The following is a 17,866-nucleotide window of genomic DNA, read 5'->3' as shown; positions in this document are numbered from 1 at the left end:
AGCCCAAAGATTTTTACTTAGAGTTCCTTTTTCCCCCCCATATTTAATTTAGATACTAAATTAATATTTCTACTATTTACGTATCTTTTCAGGGTTTCTAAGGCATATTAATTTAGACTCATCCAAACTTGGATATACCAAGATCATTGTTTTCTGACTGAAAACTACTCTATTTTTTTTTAACTTTTAATTTTATATTGGCGTATAGGTGATTAACAATGTTGTGTTAGTTTCAGGTGAAAACTACTCTATTTTAATTCTGCATTTGTTTCTTTGTTTTTCTTGTGGACACAGGGAAATTTTTAGACTTAAATAATTCCTGTGCAAGACACCTGAAACTTTTCATATGGTTACAAATTAAGCTTTTAATATTTATTAAGTGAATGAAGGTATTTTATATTTTAGCAGTTTAGGAAGGCAAAATTCGTTTGTAAGTAAAGATCCTCTGTGGGGTATGGATAGTCAGTAGTCATTAAGTCCTTTTGATTATGTTCAAAAGACCTCTTGTTTGCATATTCTCTATTTCCCCTGTTGCTTGTACCTTGACTTACGGTCAGCCACATGGACACGTCACTGCTAAGTTGATGTAGATTGCTGCTCCTGTTGCTACTGTTAGTTGTTTGTATTATTTCTGACTTCATCACATTTCACTAGCGTTGTTGCGGTAATATCCTAATTATTACTGTAGTGTTCTCATATCTTCCACCTCCCAATCTCTCCTTTTAAATCTGTTTTCCACGTTGTTACCAGTTAGCTTTCTAATAATTGTTTATTTATTTATTTTCTTTTTTTAAAAAATTAATTAATTAATTATTATTATTTTTGGCTGCGTTGAGTCTTCGTTGCTGTGCATGGGCTTTCTTTAGTTGTGGTGAGCAGGGGCTACTCTTTGCAGTGCCCGGGCTTCTCATTGTGGTGGCTTCTCTTGTTGCGGAGCATGGGCTCTAGGCTCGTGGGCTTCAGTAGTTGTGGCATGTGGGCTCCGTAGTTGTGGCTCACAGGCTCTAGAGCGCAGGCTCAGTAGTTGTGGTGCACGGGCTTAGTTGCTCTGTGGCATGTGGGATCTTCCTGGACCAGAGCTTAAACGTGTCCCCTGCACTGGCAGGCAGATTCTTTTTTTTTTTTTAACATCTTTATTAGAGTATAATTGCTTTACAATGGTGTGCCAGTTTCTGCTTTATAACAAAGTGAATCAGTTGTACATGTACATATGTCCCCATATCGCTTCCCTCTTGCATCTCTCTCCCTCCCACCCGGCAGGCAGATTCTTAACCACTGCACCACCAGGGAAGTCCCTCTAATAACCGTTTATTACGTATCAGGTTCTCTGTGATCTTCAGGATAAAGACCAAACACTTTGTCATAGCACATGTGGCCCTTTGCAACCTAGGTACAAGTTACAAGCTTCATTTCCTGGCTTAGTTATTACCATTTCATGCCCATGCATATCCTTTCTCCTTATTCCCCCTGCCCTGGCCACTTAGGACTTCTGGTTATCTAATTGTATTCTCGACATTCATGCTTTTGTGCCCTCCTAATTTTCATCTGACAAATTCTGGTTACCACTAAGTTTGCAAGTTTGATCTTCTCTGTGATCTCAAAGAATTTTGATTTTGTGCATGCTTTTGGCTTCCCCCCTCATGTGAATTCCTTGAAGTCAGAGGCTAAGTCTTATTCATTTTTGTATATTTGTACCCTTTGTAAACAGCTGGCAGAATTGTTAAATGAATGTAACTGGTTATATTTACATGCAGCTTATTTGTGTTTAAGTGAGATATTTTATAAGCTCTGTTTGTAGGTGGCTGTAGTGGTGTCTGTTGAGCTTGTGTTTTAATTTGATTCATGTAGGCACTTTAAAATGTACTGTGGCTATTTGATGTAGAATATATCTGTATTTATATATAATATGTAAATACAGAGACTGTTGGTGCTCCAAGGATTCATGGATTCTTTATTATTTTAAAGGAGTCAGTGTGTTTTTCTTTGTATTAAATAAATGGGATGAATCCCTTTATTCCTATATAGTTGTGAGCAGAATACTGTATTACCTCCTAAAACATGAGTTTAGGTTTCTGATTTGCTCCCCCCCAATGGTAATACTGAATTAGAAATTAAAAATTTTTACTCTCAATATTCATAACTTTAATTCCTTGAGGAGGAAGTGGTCTGGCTTTGTTGATTTGTCTTAGCACGTGGAATGACCTTCTAAAAAAATTCATTAGAAATCTCTGAACTTGGATTTTTATATGTATTATGTTGTAAAGCATCTTGCCTGCTTTTCCTTTTTTGAGGCTCTCACCACCTTCCTTCCCAAAATCCCACCCACAAATAGCTCTCCCTCTCACTGATGCACCCCCCACCAGTGTTATGCTCAATTTCAATTAGTATGAATTCACCCCTCAAAGTGCAAATACCTTTAATTCTTGACATAAAGAAGTAAGTAAGCAGAGAGAAATTTTTTGACTTTAAAAAAAGTTAAAAAAAAAAAAAAAAAGAACCACAACACATTAAGCTGTAAATAGGAAAATTTTATTCTGGGTTATGGCTAGTTCCCACTCCCCTCCCCCCTTCTCATCTTCTGGAATTTTGAAAGGAGATCAATTATGATATAGTTTTTTTCCTTTGCTCTCTTCCCTTTCTTCAGTTCATTTGAGTTCCAGGGGTGCACGTAGAAGCTGGTGTGTTGGAGTAAAGTATGAGAAGGAAAGATAACTTATTTGTTGTTAATCAGGGACATTCCATGCTTTGGGGAGATTTTTATACTGAAGTGTTTCCTGTTGACTTTTGCTATCAGCAGTAGACTAGCATACTTTACTTTCTTTTTCGTTTATTATTTTTTATTCTCTCTTTGCTTTCTAGGGCCACTTATAAATAAGTTTCTAAATACTAGAGCCTATGTGTTGTGTATTAATATAATGTATTTCTTGTTTATTCTTATGATGTGCTAACTCGAGTCAGTAAAGAAAGTTCTTTGCAGGGATGCAGAATATAAAGAATTACCTTCTTAGCAGACATTTTTAGGTCATTATATAATATTGAAAAGTCATAGAATTTTAGAGTCAGGTGGATACTGTGATGTTTGCTGATTTTATAGATGAAAATGGAAACCGAGACAGTTGATAGGAAGTGAATCATATTGAGGTGGACTCTTCAGTTATTTCTCCTAATTTCTAGGCTAGTGTACTTTCCCCTATATCTGTATTTCCCAAGCTTCTAACCAAGGAACTCATCATGGCTCCCATTTTTGGAAACATTTTGCATATCAAAAAGTACATTTTTGTTTTATTTTTCACTTTTCATATACTGAGCTGTCAGTCAGCTTTGAGTCAGTATTTTAAAACTAGTAACATGAGTCCAGCCAAAAGCAAAGATACTTAAACTTTACCTCAGAGCAGGTTGAGGGTATGTGTGGTTTCTCACAGTTGTTCTGAAAAATTTAACCTGGCTCAAGAAGCATTTGTCCTTTCTTTGCAGACATCTGGAGGTCTAGTGACCTCAAGTGAGGAATTGCTATACTATATGTTGCCTTCTCTAAACTGTAGGTTCATGGGAGTCACTGGGGATTGGATTCTGAAGTCTGTTGATGGAAGCTCTGAGACTTTTTTTCATTGTCTCAGAGACCTTTATGTCTGAAAGGGAAACTTAGAGGTAATCTGGTCTAGAGGGTTTTTTTAAAAACAGGTTTATTGAGATCTAATTCACTTGCCATCCAATTAACCCATTTAAAGTTTTTTTGTATATTCATAGGGCTTTACAACCATCACGATACTTTAACTTTAGAACATTTTTGTCCCTCCTACAGGAAACTACCTATTAACAGTCACTTCCCATCACCTTATCCAGCCTTAAGCAATTATTACTTTCACTCTCTGTAGAAGCAGAATCTATATAAATGGAATCATACAATATGTGGTCTTTGGTGACTGGCTTTTACTTAGCATAATGTTTTCAACTTTCATCCATGTTATAGCATCAATACTTCATTCCTTTTTTATTGCAGAATAATATTCCACTGTATGGATATACCACATTTTATTAATCTGTTCCTCAGTTGATGGACTTTTTTGCTATTATGAATAATGTTCCTTTGAGCAAATTTTTCTGTGGACTTATGTTTTCATTTATCTTAGGTATATACCTAGTAGTGGAATTGTTGGCTCATATGGTAACGGTATGTTTGACTTTCTGAGGAACTTTTCAAACTGTTTTCCAAAGTGGCTGTACCATTTTATATTCCCGCTAGCTATAATGTATGAAGGTTCCAGTTTCTAAACATTTTTACCAGTGTTTGTTATTGTCTGTCTTTTGATTATAGCCATTCTAGTAGGTGTGAAGTGGTATCATATTGTGGCTTTGATTTGCATTTCCCTAATAGCTTATGAAGTTGAGCATTTTTTTGTGTGCTTAATGGCTATTTGCATATCTTCTTTGGAGAAATGTCTATTCAAATCCTTTGCCCATTTTTTAATTGGGTTATTTGTCTTTTTCTTATTGAGTTGTAAAAGTTCTTTAAATATTTATCTTATCAGCTATATGATTTGCAAATATATGCAGTATTTGCAATATTTTTCCCACTCTGTGGAAGAATCACCTGAGGTAATTCTTATGTGCCCTAAATTTTGAGAACCAATGAAGTGGTGAAAAGAATAAGGACTTTGAAGATAGACCAGAGATTGAAACTCAGCTCTGTCACTAATGCTGGATAATCTAGGACAAGTTACTAAGGTTCTCTGAGCCTCATATTTCATGTATGTAAAACAAGGTTAATGCTTACCTTTTTGCTTTTCTGTAAAAGTTAAATGAGATAGGTGAAATGCCAAGCATGGTAGATATTCACCATTGGTAGCTATAGGATGTTGTCTTATACAAGGTAACAAAATAAGTTATTGTGTTTTATTAATTCTAAGAAGCACATTTTTTTTTACATTCTTATATTTCTGAAATCTGGTTACATCTTACAGTTGCTTTTGGTTGTGATGTGCTTGTCCTTGTCTCTTCGTGCACAGAACTTGCAGAGTAGTTAGCAGCAGGCTTGGAAGAAAATCCCAGAGATAATGGTTTGAATACAAATGTTGGATCACCCAGGCTTTTGTAAAATAAATAAATTTATTTATTTATTTATTATTTTTGGCTGCGTTGGGTCTTCATTGCTGCGCACAGCTTTCTCTAGTTGCGACGAGCGGGGCTACTCTTCGTTGCGGTGCATGGGCTTCTCATTGCAGTGGCTTCTCTTATTGCAGAGCTCGGGCTCTAGGCACGAGGGCTTCAGTAGTTGTGGCATGTGGGCTCAGTAGTTGTGGCTCGTGGGCCCTAGAACGCAGGCTCAGTAGCTGTGGCACAAGGTTTAGTTGTTCTGCGGCATGTGGGATCTTCCTGGACCAGGGCTTGGACCTGTGTCCCCTGCATTGGCAGGTGGATTCTTAACCACTGTGCCACCAGGGAAGCCCCCCACCCAGGCTTTTGATGGCACAGAGGATGATACTGTGTGGAAAAACAGTAATGACTGATTCAAAAGTGATTCAGAAGAGTTTGAGCCTGAGTGTGACCAGTTTATGCACCAATTTATTCATTTACCTTTTAAAAATTGTGCACAAGAGTAATACATGCTAAAAATCTAATTAATGGGGACTTCCCTGATGGTCCAGTGGCTCCATGCTCCCAATGCAGGGGGCCCGGGTTTGATCCCTGGTCAGGGAACTAGATCCCACATGCCACAGCTAAAGATCTCGCACACTACAACTAAAAGATCCAGCATGTCGCAACGAAGACCCGGCGCAGCCAAATAAATAAATAAATAAATAAATATTTTTAAAAAATCTAACAAAGTTTAAAAGAGCTCTTTTAATAAGTATAAATAAAAATTGTATCAATAAGTGATAGGGTATTATATCAATTTAAATGGCAGCATTTTTTCTTAGTGGAACATAATGTGACTTGCAATCAGTGGAGTTTTAGATATGATGAAAATTGGAAGTAGCAGGTCAGGTGCTGTACCCTGGTCTTCTTCATTCATTCAGCAATCATTGTTTCTCAATCCAGTATTCTTTCAAATTAGAACTTGATGTAAATCATGAGAGGGAGAATTTTTTAAACAGAGTCATATGGAATTAAACTAAGGAGTAATAATGAAAGTTACCCACCACTTGGGTTAAGAACAGAAGTATTGAAGAATTTTTATGTGCCCTTTTCTTTGATTTGGTCTTTTTAGCCACACCAAAGCATATACGTATGAGAGATGGTGAAGATGATCTGAGTGGTAGGGGAGCTGGTCACAGCTACTGGAATGAGTACCAGCTTAGAGATATACAACCTGGGTACGAATCCTAGTTGTTAATCTTTATTAATTATGTGAATTTGGCCACAAGTAACCACAAGTTACTTAAACTTTAGTGAGCCTCATATTTCTTATCTGTAAAATAATGATAATTATAATACCTTATGGGGCTATTTTGATAATTAAAGTAATGCACATAAAAGCTTTCTTGCATAGTGTGTGGAACATAGTAGATGCTCAACAGATGCATGTGGACTGTAATTTTGTTAAGTAATTGAGAATATCTGTTCAGAAATTATGGTCTTTGACTTACTCATCCTGTAAAGAGTTAACCTGTGGGTTAAAAAATGTAATGAACCTCGAAGATAAACTGTTCAAGTAATACCAAAGAATTTTCTTCACTAAGTTCAGCAGCCTTAGGTACCTTCCATCTTTCTGTGTGTTGATAATGATTCTCCTTATGATTGCTGGATGGCATACACAGTTCCAAGCATGCTATTCTCGTACAACATGAGGTGGAAAAAGAGAAAGGAAGTGCAGTTTCTCCTCATGCAAAATTTCCCTCTTTACCTTCCCTCCTTTCCTTCTACTAGGGAAGACAGTTTCTACCAGAAATTATCCCAGAAGACTTTCCCTTGTATCTCATTGGCTGAGTTTGCTTCATATGCCCCTGCAGCCTAGCTGCAAAGGAGGCTGGGAATGTGATTACCTTCTTGGAGAGGTGGTCTTTGCCAGTAAGAAATAGGTATTGGTTGCAGTAATATGGCTTTTCCACGTTACTGTTTGCCCTGTTTGCCACAGGGACCCATTTCTAATTTACTCCTAGTGTTTCCCATAAAAGTGTAAAAAGTGTGTTGACTTTAGATTATGAAAGATATAGCTAGAATTTCACTTGTCCCAAGCAGATTGGGAATAAGAGACTCCTTAGAAACCATTTGTATCCCCTCCTTTCAACTGCTTTTAAGTTCAGTGTCTTAGGTTGGGAGTAGGTTTTTGTATTTACCGTAGGTAATGGGCCAGTAGGCCAATGGCCTCTTAGGATTCTCCTGTTAAGAATACTTAAGAGTGTTTAAATATCTTGCCACTTCTGGTTTTCTGATAATTTGGGGAAATCGTGGTCTAAGGGCCCTCCAGGTAGTTTCATTTTTGCTGAACTCCTTTTACTTCTCAGGTGAAAGTGTTAATAAGTAGTAAAGCAGCTAAACTGAAAGCAGGGAAGGACAAATAAGAGCTAGAATTACTCCTAGAAATTGAGGATTGGCAATTCTGTCATGAAAGTGTAGAGAATGAAGCCTTTTACCTGAGGAGGCCTGTGGTGATAAGTTGATGTTTTTCTTTGTAAATTCTTCGAATGTTCATTTAAATCCCACAGATGCTGTCTGTTTTGTTGGTGTCAATCTTCAGGAATGATCTGATGCATAAGCAGGAGTTAGAAAGTCCGGTTTGTGCTGTTGGCTCTTCAGTGACTAATTTGGGAACTAGGCACAGAAACGCAACCCTCTAGTTTGTTCCATTGCTGCAGATTTCCTGTCATGTGTTGGTCAGGACTAACTTAATAGAATCTTAGCTGATATTTTTATTTCATTTTATTGTTTCCTCACAGTATTCCTTGGTCATGCTTTAACGTTCCATTTGATCTCCTTTTTGGCATTCATGTATGAGTGTCTTGTCATCCAGATGTTTTCTGTTTTGTGAACTTTGAAATAATCCCAATTCAAAAAGAAAATGTTATTTCTGGTGTTATGTAAAGTGTTACCATGTCTGTGGTCCCACAGGAAACAACTGGGAATATATATCCCTTGATTATATTTGAGTGTTATTTGTTTTCCCCCCATTGGTGGCTGGAGAAGGGGGCGAGAGGCAGAGACTTTTTATTGTATACCCTTTTTGGTAAGTTTTGAATTTGGAACTATGTGACTATTATCTACTCTTAAAACTAAAATTAAATGATTCAGTATTGGTGAATATTTTATTGCTTGTCTGTTAAAGATAACATACTATAAGAATTTATATTAGTTGATGCTAAAATGTCATTTTTGGCTTTTAGTTAGTTTTTAGTGAAGTTATTTTCATCATTAATAGACTTTACAGTTTATTTCTAATATATACCAAGTATTAAGAATACTTGATTCACAAACTTCATAAAATGATTGGTCTCAAGCTGGTTGTTGTTCAGAGTTGGGGAAACAGGCTCTGTGTATTACTATGTTCTTTTCTTTGTGTGTTGTGGAATTGTTTTGTCTCCAAACAAGCAAACATATTGGGTGGTTAGATTGATGTCCAGCTCAAATTTTATTTTAGTTAACTTTATTCAAAGGTTTTATATCAAAGTCATCATTTAACATATTGTTTCTATGGTAAAATGTATTTTGCATTATTAGCCAACTTTCTCCATGGGGAATTCTTTCATCTGTTTTACTCTAGAGGTATTTTATATACTAGTTTTCTCAGCTATATTGACCTAATTGAATATTTTTGGTATTCCATTTGCTTCCCTTGCATTTTTAGCTATATCTTTCTATTTTTCAAGTGGTGTTTTAGGTGTTACACCATGCATATTTAATCACTCATTGTACACCTTGAGTTAATATTATACCATGCCACATAAGACACTTACAACAGTCCAGTTCTAATTACTCCATCCCAGACTTTGTGCTGCATACTTTATAAACCTCATAGTACAATGTTAGTTTTGCTTTAAACACAGTTATCTTTTAAACAGATTAAGAGAAGGAAAAAAACTTTTATATTTACCAGTTTTGACTCTCTTCCCTTCTTGAGACCAATACATAGGTTTGAGTTTCCATCTGGTGTCATTTCCGTTTCAGTTGAAGAACTTTCTTCAGCATTTCTAGTGCAATTCTGCTGGTGGCAGTTCTCTTAGCTTTCACTTATCTGAAAGTGTCTTTCTTTCACCCTCATTTTTGGAAGATAATTTTTGCTGGATATAGAATTCTGGATTGACAATTGGTCACTCCATTATCCTCTGGCTTCATTGTTTCCGATGAGAAGTTAGTTATTATTTATATACTTGTCTTGTCCTCTTGTATCTAATGTGCTCCTCCCCCCCCCCTTCTGATGGCTTTTTTCCTCCTTTTTATTGTTTTTCTACAGTTTGAATGTGATGTGACTAATGTAAGTACCTTTGTAATTATTTTTCTTGGGGGTTCATTTAACTTTTTGGATCCATAGGTGATGTTTTTCAACAAACCTGGGAAATTTGGGGCTATTATTTCTTCAACTATTTTTTTCTGCCCCACTCTCTCTTCTTTCCTTTTTGGACTCTAGTTACACGTGTGTTAAACTGTTTGATAATAATCTGTGTTCTTCAGATTGGATAATTTTTAAAAAATTAATTAATTTATGGCTGCATTGGGTCTTTGTTGCTGTGCACGAGCTTTTCTTTAGTTGCGGCGAGCGGGGGCTACTCTTTGTTGTGGTGCTTTCCCCCCTGATTATGAGTCACGTTTCCTGCTTATTTGCATATCTAATAATTTTTGATTATTTGGACATTGTGGATGACACAGTATAGGATGTTTCGATTGCGTCATCTTTCTTTAATGAGTATTGAGTTTTGGGGTTCCACTGAAAGCCTGTGTGTCCAAGGTGTGCAGCATTATCTCCACTCTGGCTGAATTGGAATTCCAGTGTGTCCCAGCAGTGTGCAGTTTCTGGTATCTGTTCGGCTCTCAGGCCTGCAGTAGTGACTCTCCTAGGCCTCATGGAGTCTCACCCTGGCTTATGTGTGGCCTAATACTCAGGCAAGGATGCTCAGGGAACCCCCATGCAGATTGCTGGGGCCACCCCTACTCATTGTTGTCTCCTCTCTAGTACCCTGTCCTACAAATTCTAGCTTCTTCAGTAGCCCAGAACTGTGATCTCTGCATCTCAATTCAGTGAGACCATCATGCTTGGCTTAGGCTCCACTTCCCTGTGATGGAGTTGGGAAAGTGTCTCGGGCAGAAAGCTGGAGCAGATGTGGTACACACTTCCTTTGCTGCCAGTTTCATACCTAAAAATAGTAGAGTCATATATTTTGTCTAGTTCTGTAGATGTTACTTGAGGAGGGCTAGTCTGGTACCAGTTACTTCATCATGGCTAGAAATGGAAGTCTACTTCTCAGATGTATTGGAAGAAGATATTTAACTGATTATGAATTTATATATATTTAATATCTACCTAATCTAAATTAATCCTTTGCTTTTGGATATATGAATTTGGATATTACCTATAAAAATGTATGTATTCTGTAGCACAAACATTTTTTAACAGCTTTATTAAGATATAATTTTTATAAAAAGGACACGCTATGTAAAAAAAAGATATAATTGATATATTATGTAATGCACTTATATAAACTGTATAATTCATTGGCTTTTGGTATATTCACAGAGTTGTGCATCTATTACCACAGTCAATTTTAGAACATTTTCATTACGCTAAGAAGAACCCTGCACCCCTTAGCCATTACCCTTCCCTTTTCCCCCCATTTGCCCAGCCCTAGGCAGCCACTAATCTACTTTCTGTAGGTTTATTTGTTCTGGACATTTCATATAAATGGAATCATACAATATGTGGTCTGTTGAGACTGTCTTCTTTCACTTGGCATAAGGTTTTCAAGGTTCATCAGCATTTTAGCATCTGTCAGTACTTTATTCCTTTTTATTGTTTGGATATACACTTTTTTTTTTTTGCTTTTTACTGTAACATTTTAAAATTGAGATATAATTGACATATAACATTCTTTTCAATTTAGGTGTACAACATAAAAATTTGATATATGCATATATTGCAAGTGATCGCAGTAAGTCTAGTTAATATCTATCACCATACATAGTTACAAATTTTTTCTTGTGATGAGAACTTTTAAGAACTTTTACTCTCTTAGCAACTATCAAATATACAATACAGTCTTGCTAACTATAGTCACCATGCTGTACATTATATTCCCAGGACTGACTTATCTTATAACTGGAAGTATGAACCTTTTGACCCCCTTTACCCATTTCACCCACTCTCTGCCTCTGGCAACCACCAATCTGTTCACTGTATCTATGAGTTCAATTTTTTTTTTTTTCTTAAAGATTCTACATGTGAGTAAGATCTTGTCTTTCTCTGTCTGAATTATTTCACTAAGCAAAATGTCCTCAAGGTCCATCCATATTGTTACAAATGGCAGGATTTCCCTCTTTTTTTATGGCTGAATAATTTTCCTTTCTGTGTATTTTTGTGTATACATGTGCATATATCGATATACATATCACATTTTCTTTATCTGTTCATCCATCCATGGTCACTTAAATTGTTTCCATGTTTTGGCTATTGTAAACAATGCTGAGATGAACACAGGGATGCATATATCTCTTCAAGAGAGTGATTTTGTTCCTTTTAGATACATACCTAGAAGTGGAATTGCTGGATTATGTGGTAATTCTATCTTTAATTATTTGAGGAAACTTCATACTGTTTTCCATAGTGGGTGTACCAGTTTGCATTCCCACCAACAGTGTACAAGGGTCCCCTTTTCTCCACACTCTCACCAAACACTTGTAATTTTTTTCCTTTTTGATAATAGGTATTCTAACAGGTGTGAAGTGGTATCTCATTGTGGTTTTGATTTACATTTCCCTGATGATTGGTGATGTTGAGGACCTTTCACTTATCTGGTCATCTGTATGTCTTCTTTAGAAAATGTCTATTCAGATTCTCTACCCAGTTTTTGGTTTTTTTAAATGTTTATTTATTTATTTGGTTGTGCCAGGTCTTAGTTGTGGCTCACGGGCTCCTTAGTTGTGTCAGGCAGGCTCCTTAGTTGCGGCCCGAGGGCTCCTTAGTTGTGCATGCAAACTCTTAGTTGTGGCACATGTGTGGGATCTAGTTCCCTGACCAGGGATCGAACCCGGATCTCCTGCATTGGGAGCTCAGAGTCTTATCCACTGCGCCACCAGGGAAGTCCCTCTGCCCATTTTTTAATTGAATTGTTTTTCTCTATTGAATTGTATGAGATCTTTATATATTTTGGATAATAGTCCCTTATCAGATATGATTTGCAAATATTTTCTATCATTCTGTAGGTTGCCTTTTCGTTTTGTTGATGACTTCCTTTACTGTGCAGAAGATTGATGTAGTCTCACTTGTTTATTTTTGCTTTTTTTGCCTTTGCTTGTGCCATCTATAATGTAAAATATTAAAGATGATAGAAGGAGGGTGCCATTCTCTGGTCATTCCTTGAGTCAGGCTTTACTCATTATTATCATTAATAATAATAATAATAATAATCTAATTCGAGGAATGACCAGAGGGTGTCACTCAAGAATGACAGTTCTTGGGCTTCCCTGGTGGCGCAGCGGTTGAGAGTCCGCCTGCCGATGCAGGGGACACGGGTTCGTGCCCCGGTCCGGGAAGATCCCACATGCTGCGGAGCGACTGGGCCCGTGAGCCATGGCCGCTGAGCCTGTGCGTCCGGAGCCTGTGCTCCGCAACGGGAGAGGCCACAACAGTGAGAGGCCCGCATACTGCAAAAAAAAAAAAAAAAAAAGAATGACAGTTCTCATGTTTTCCTAACATATGTATCTGGATCTGTTGGCTTTTTAGCTATATTTCTTTGCATTATTATTTTTTGTGGCTGCCCTGGTGATTACAATATACATCCTTAATTATTTACTGTCTATGTGCAGTTAATATTTTACCACTTCAGATAAATTGTATAAGTGTTATATCCATCTAGGTCCATATCTACCCTTCTTTCCTTTATGCTAAAGTGATTATTTGTAGTATATCTACACACATTATAAACCCCACAAGACAATGTTACAATTTTTGCTTTAAACTGATACATGGTTTGTAAGTAAATTAAGAGGGAAAAGGCAAAAGTTCTAGAAGTCTTTTGTATTTACCCGGATATTTACCATTTTCAGTGCTTTCCACTCTTTTCTGGGGATTTGAGTTTCTATCTTGAATCATTTCCTTTCATCCTGGAGAACTTCCTTTAACATATCTTTTTTTTTTTTCTCCTTATAATTTTTTCAGCTTTACTGAGATATAATTGACATGTAACATTGTGTAAGTTTAAGGTGTAGATGTGTTGATTTGATACACATGTATTGTGAAATGATCACCACAGTAGCTTACTTAATACCTCCATCACCTCACATAATTACCATTTCTTTTTTGTGGTGAGAACATTTAAGATCTGCTCTCTTAGAAACTTTCAAGTATCCAGTGCAGTATTGTTAACTATAATCACCAGGCTGTACATTAGGATCCCAGAACTTTTCCTATAATGAAAGTTTGTGTACTTTGACGAACATCTCCCCATTTCCCCCACCCCCCAGCCCCTGGCAACTACCATTCTACACTCTGTTTCTGTGCGTTTGGCTTTTTTAGATTCCACATATAAGTGAGATCATATACAGTATTTGTCCTTCTCTGTCTGACTTATTTCACTTAGCATAATGCTCTCAACGTCCATCCATGTTCTTGCAAATGGCAGGATTTCCTTCTTTCTCATGGCTCAATAATATTCCATTGTATATGTGTCATTCACATATATACATATGTATATATAATTCATATGTCATTCATGTGTATGTGTATATATATACATATACATATACATATATATATATATATATATATATATACACACACCGTGATTCTTTATCCATTAATTTGTTGACAGACACTTAGGTTGTTTCCATATCTTGGCTATTGTCAGTAATTCTGCAGTGAACATGAAGTTGCAGATATCTCTTCGAGATAGTGATTTTGTTTGCTTCAGATATATATCCAGAAGTAGAATTGCTGGATCATTTGGTAGTTTTCCTTTTATTTTTTGAGGAACCTCCACACTGTTTTCCACAGTAACTATACAAATTTATATTCCCACCAACAGTCCACAAGGGTTCCCTTTTCTCCACATCCTTACCAACACTTGTTATCTCTTGTCTTTTTGGTGACAGCCATTCTAACAAGTGTGATGTGGTATCTCATTGTGGTTTTGATTTGAATTTCCATTTAGTGTATCTTGAAGTTCAGGTCTGCTGATGACAGTTTGGTTTTATGTGAAAATTTCATTATTTAGTCTTCATTTTGAGGGTATAATTGCTGGGTAATGATTTCTGGCTTGACAATTTTCTTTTTTTTTATCTAAGTGTAGTTGGTTTTTACAATGTTATGTTAGTTTCTGGTGTACAGCAAAGTGATTCAGTTATATATATGTACACACACATGTGTGTGTGTATTCTTTTCAGATTATTTTCCATTATAGGTTATTACAGGATATTGAATATAGTTCCCTGTGCTATACAATAGGACCTTATTGTTTATCTATTTTATATGTAGTAGTGTGTATCTGTTACACTCCTATTTTATCCCTTCCACTGCCCCCCCCTTCCCCTTTGGTAACTCTGTTTTCTATGTCTGTGAGTCTGTTTCTGTTTTGTAAATAAGTTCATTCATATCATTTTTTAGAATCTACATATAAGTGATATATGATATTTGTCTTTCTCTGTCTGACTTACTTCACTTAGTATGATAATCTCTAGGTCCATCCATGTTGCTGCAAATGACATTATTTCATACTTTTTAATGGCTGAGTAATATTCCATTGTATTTATATACCTCATCTTCTACATCCATTCATCTGCTGATGGACATTTAGGTTGTTTTCATGACTTGGCTATTGTAGATAGTGCTGCTGTGAACACTGAGGTGCATGTACCTTTTCGAATTAAGAGTGTTCTCTGTATATATGCCCAGGAGTGGGATTGCTGGATCATATGGTAGCTTTATTTTTTGTTTTTTTTGGAACCTCCATATAGTTTTCCATAGTGGCTGCACCAATTTACATTCCCACCAATAGTGTAGGAGGGTTCCCTTTTCTCCACACCTTTGACCAGTGTGAGGTGATACCTTGTAGTTTTGATTTGCATTTCTCTAATAATTAGTGTTGTTGAGCATTTTTCCATGTGCCTGTTGGCCATCTGTATGTCTTCTTTGGAGAAATGTCTATTCAGCTCTTCTGCCCATTTTTTGATTGGGTTGTTTGTTTTTTTGATGTTGAGCTGTATGAGCTCTTTGTATATTTTGGAAGTTAAGCCCTTGTCGGTCACATCATTTGCAAATATTTTCTCCCATTCTATAGGTCGTCTTTTTATTTTGTTTTTGGTTTCCTTTGCTGTGAGAAGCTTATAAATTTGTTTAGGCCCCACTTTTTTGGGTTTTTTAAAATATAATTCTGAATATACTCTATTTTTTATTTATTTATTTTTATTTTTGGCTGTGTTGCATCTTCGTTGTGGTGTGCAGGCTTCTCATTGCAGTGGCTTCTCTTGCTGTGGACTATAGGCTCTAGGCACGCGGGCTTCAGTAGTTGTGGCACGCAGGCTCAGTAGTTGTGGCTCGTGGGCTCTAGAGTGCAGGCTCAGTAGTTGTGGCACACGGGTTTAGTTGCTCCGTGGCATGTGGGATCTTCCCAGACCAGGGCTCAAACCTGTGTCCCCTGCATTGGCAGGCGGATTCTTAACCACTGCACCACCAGGGAGGTCCCCACTTGTTTATTTTTGCTTTTATTTCTGGGATATACCACGTTTCATTTATCCATTTATCAGTTGATGGACATTTGGGTTGTTTCACTTTTGGCTATTATAAATAATGCTTCTGTGAACATTCATGTACACATTTTTTTCCATGTACGTGTGTTTTCCTTTCTTTTGGGTGATGCCTACATGTGGAATTGCTGGGGAATGTCTTAGCTCTATCTTTATTTTTGTTTGTTTACTATTTATTTACTGATTTGGCCACACAGCATGCGGGATCTTAGTTCCCTGACCAGGGATTGAACCTGTGCCCCCTGCAGTGGAAGTGTGGAGTCTTAACCACTGGACTGCCAGGGAAGTCCCTCTTTACTCTGTCTTTAAATGTTTAAGGAACTGCCAGACTGTTTACCAAAGGGACTGCACCATTTTATATTCCCACAAGCAATGTATTGTTCTGATTTCTCCATATTCTTGCCAACACTTGTTGTTGAACATTAATTATATCTCAGAGCCTCCCAGTACCTATGCATTCTGTCATCATCACCATCATCATCCCCGTTTTGTAGATGAGGAGACCGAGGCTCAGATTGGTTAAGTGACTTGCCCAAGATCAGAGTACTAAGCAATTAAACATCTGGGTTTGAACATAGGTGTATGCCTGACTTTAAAGTTTAAGTTCTTTGTCCATTGAAAACTATTGGTATATGATATATATATCATTTGAAATCAAGGGAAATTTCATCGTATCTCCAAGCAGTGAGAGCACCTATGTAGATAGATATTTTCTCAGCCTTTATTAGCTTTTGGCAGGGATCCATTGAATATAGGAACATCTTTTCCCTGGTTTTGATAGCTGTACTGAGTTTTCTTGAAAATAGAAGACAGATGTCTTTCAGGATTATTTTAAATAACTGGGGCACAGCATTTTCAGTGCCCAGCATGTCTAGATATTTGGGAGGGAGTGTCTTGTTTCAAGAGTTACTACTTAGAATAGATACCAAAGAAGAGGTGTAAGATTCAGTGCCTTGCAGATCTTTCAGTCTGGCTGATTAGTACAGGATGGAAGAAGATCCACTGCCTGAAGTTTCATGTTTTTTCAGATGCAGGATTGTTGAAGGACTGTGTGAAAACTGGACTTTTAGAGATCTTTTGGCTCTTCCAATAATTATATCTGGGGTTTAGGTTGTATTTTGAGATGTTTCCATAGTCAAAAATGCCTTATCTATTTTTTTTTTGTTTGTTTGTTTGTCGTTATAAGTTAAGACCAGGAAGTTTTGTGGTCTCGGGGCGAAGGATACCATTTCTGAATAGAACTAAAGTCTTGCTATGCAGCAAGGTTTTTTCTGGCCACCTAATTATGTTTATTTTTAACCTTTTGGCAATGTACCTAAAATAAAATATACTCCACAAATAGCTTAGAATCAGCTCATACTGGGTGGTAGAAATGTATATAATCTCATGATACTTTATATTAGTAAACTCACTTTAATAAAAAAATTATTCTTTACATGTTTGAAACTAATAGGTTGCAAAAGTTATTGAAATGCTTTTTATGTAGAAAATAGGTGCCTATTAGCTAATTATGTTGTTTCATTTTGTATAACTGTGTGCATGAGGACAAATATTTTTCTGAGGAGAAAAGAGTAATCATAAATTTACTTACAGGAAAATAATTAGATTTTCAAAGTTTCATTAGTTTATAATAAATACGGAAGAATAATAGTAGCAAATTATAAAACTTAAAATTTTTTAAATGACTTTGACAGTGGCCTATTTTGTTAATATAGCATCTTTTTACATTGATTTAGGTCTAGTCTTGATATATTAGTACACATGTATTAAAATTAAGTCTTCACACCTCCTATATGTTATACATCAGTATCGTTTTAAGGAAGGAGAAAGCAAGGAAAAAGATCTCAGAGATTAATTTTATGTAACTGGCAGGCAGAAAACTGAAAGATTTATGATGTACTATCTTTTAAATGTACAGTGTAATTCAAGTATGAGGAATAAAATGTATCTTGCACTCATGATGTTTAAAGACAATGTAGTA

At 36.4% G+C, this 17,866-nt stretch overlaps 1 protein-coding gene across 4 annotated transcripts in view; it reads left to right on the top strand.

Moving 5' to 3' along the window:
* The window catches only part of FCHSD2 (FCH and double SH3 domains 2), a 292,250-nt gene that overhangs the window by 3,608 nt on the left and 270,776 nt on the right, over nt 1-17,866 (top strand). The gene's annotated exons all lie outside the window — the stretch shown is intronic.

This window comes from Stenella coeruleoalba, assembly GCF_951394435.1.
Source record: "Stenella coeruleoalba genome assembly, chromosome: 8".
Lineage (NCBI taxonomy): Eukaryota > Metazoa > Chordata > Mammalia > Artiodactyla > Delphinidae > Stenella > Stenella coeruleoalba.
This window is presented reverse-complemented; position numbering and strand designations above follow the sequence as displayed.